We start from the raw sequence: 2,588 nt of genomic DNA on the forward strand, positions 1-2,588 counted from the left end.
TGGAGAAGGGATAGGCTACCCACTCCAGTATTCTGGCCTAGAGAATTCCATGGACTGTATAGTCCACAGGGTCCCAAAGAGTTGGACACAACTGAATGACTTTCAAACTCTCACTTTTAAGTAATTCTAATATTCTAGCGTATACTTGAAGCCATGGAATTTCTTAGATTCCTGATACCTGCGAATCTCTTATATCCATAGAATGAAAGTGAAAGTGAAGTTGCTCAGTCGTGTCAGACTCTTTGCGACCCCGTGGACTGTAGCCCACTAGGCTCCTCCATCCATGGGATTCTCCAGGCAAGAATATGAATAGGGCCTCATTAAACCTATTTCTGGGTATATAAATGTCCCATTAATCCCTTTGATCACTCTAGAAAATGCTGTTTTTTTTCATCTTCTATGAGAATAGATGAACTGTTCTCATTATTAACATGCGGATACAGGTAAGTCCTGTTACGAGCATGTTCTGTAAAAGATGTTACCTACCTGTGAAGCAGCACATCCTGTTTTATTTTGTTCTATCACTATTCTTTTTACTATATCCTCTCCACCCCTAATCCTGCCACACACACCAAGTTCTGTGTTTCTTTGCTTTGAGGAAAGACCAAAAAGAAAAAGAAATGTCCCACATACAGCTTTTCTTTTGTGTTTTTGTTTCCCCAGCTTAAAGGGACAGACGTGGGTGACTTCTCATAATTGGTGAAAAAGACAGAATCAGAGATATGGAGCTATCTCATTTCCATAAGGCCTGGGGAGTTACGGCCCACAGAGTTAGCGAGGCTCTAACTGGGCCTGGAGAAGCTAAAACCCAGCACGTGTGGGTGGCTCACCATGCCACAGAGCCTGGTTCACAGGGCATCACAAAGGTAACCTGTGCTGCCCAAACCAAGAGGGATCACCTTCTGCATTTTGGTGAGTTTGAAATTCCAGGAAGTGAGGGACCAAGTAACTGAGATTGAATTTCCTGCCAGCCTTGATATCTGGAGATTTAAAAATGTTTTTGTGTGTTAGTCACTCAGTAGTGTCTGATTCTTTGCAACCCCACGGATGGTAGCCTGCCAGGCTCCTCTCTCTATGAAATTCTCCAGGCAAGAATACTGGAGTGGGTTGCCATTTCCTTCTCCAGGGTATCTTCCCAACCCAGGGATTGAACCTGGGTCTCCTGCATTGCAGGCAGATGCTTTACCATCTGAGCTAGTAGGGAAGCCCTAAATATGTTTTAGCTAAATTTAAATCAAAGTAACATTTCTTGAACACCCCAATTGCTGCAAAATTATACCTGGTGAACTTACATTTGTCCATTGCAGGCATGAGATTATAATAAGGAGATGGTATCCACCTATAGTTACAACAATATTTAGGAAAGTTTCTAAGTTGAGACTTTGCAAAATTTAGAGAAAAAAAATTATTGAGAGAAATCATACCCCTACAACGGACAGAAAGGGAAAGTTCAAATGTATTTTACCTCGTGGTTATGTAAAAACAAACAACGATAGAATAAACTGCTCTTGCCTTGAACTAGGGAATTGGTGAGACTCTCTGGAGTGGCTAAGCGGCTGTTACCTTAACATTAAATTGGGTCTGGATTTACTTCCTCAAATTTTTCAAGCTTGGCTGATTATTTGTGTGAATCAAGCCAATTTTGTTCCTTGTTCAAAGTGACCAGTCATTTCCTCTATCAAGAGCCTCTTTGCTGAAAGATGTTCTGCTTTGCAACTGCAAATGTTCATGGCCACCTTTAAAATCATTACCAACCAATTTCTCTTGAGTTCCAGTGGTTTCCTCCTTCTTATCGACTTAAAAAATGCCAGCAGTCTATTGTTTTCCTTCTGGGAGAGATGTCTAGGAACTTAGCCCTGGTGCATTCTAGCCTGGGGCCCCTTCATCCTGTTGTGGCGGAGGGAGGGACACTTTAAATTCCAGTTGGTAGAAAGAATCAGTTCCAGCTCAGAATCCCAGGTACAAAACAACTCTTTTCCAGGAAGAACTGAACTTCCATAACAGGGTCTTTTCACCTGTGAAAGTTTTCACTTGGAGCTATTATCACATGGATAACCAAGGTACTCTCCACTTTTCCACTCTGTGTTTTTCTTTAAACTTTGTATTGTGATGTGTACATGAAGCTAAACAAATACGTAAACAAACTTCCATTTCCTATAAGCAAAGATAAGCTGAAAATATCACTGGCAGATAATCAACATTTAACCATGAAAAATCTACTTATCACTTCATAAAAATGCTTTTCATAGAATACCCCATCTAGGCCCAATTCAATAACATATTCTAAACTCCTCTTCTTCAAGTATTATAGATTGTCCTTTAAAAACAGTATATATTTAATTTATTAAATTAAATATGTGTCTATTGCTAAATACTTTCCCATACATGTCAGAGACTTGAAAAGTGAAATCTTATTTTAATCAGAGAAAACCCACTATTACAACAGCCATGCATGAATAATGAACCGTCTTAGGAAGTTTTCTGAAAAGCTATTTATTACATTAATATAAGTAAAACTTTCTATACTGATATTCTAACAAATGCCCTGAGAATATAACTCCTTTAGATTCAGTAAGCCTGGGGAAAAC

At 39.4% G+C, this 2,588-nt stretch overlaps 1 non-coding gene across 1 annotated transcript; it reads right to left on the reverse strand.

Annotated features, from left to right (window-relative positions):
- Positions 1 to 1,132: 1,132 nt before the first annotated feature.
- On the reverse strand, positions 1,133 to 1,204 carry TRNAC-GCA (transfer RNA cysteine (anticodon GCA)). Its single transcript has one exon. It is a non-coding gene; the product is annotated as a tRNA-Cys (tRNA).
- Positions 1,205 to 2,588: the final 1,384 nt, after the last annotated feature.

This window comes from Bos taurus, chromosome 6 (genome assembly GCF_002263795.3).
Source record: "Bos taurus isolate L1 Dominette 01449 registration number 42190680 breed Hereford chromosome 6, ARS-UCD2.0, whole genome shotgun sequence".
Classification (NCBI taxonomy): Eukaryota; Metazoa; Chordata; class Mammalia; order Artiodactyla; family Bovidae; genus Bos; species Bos taurus.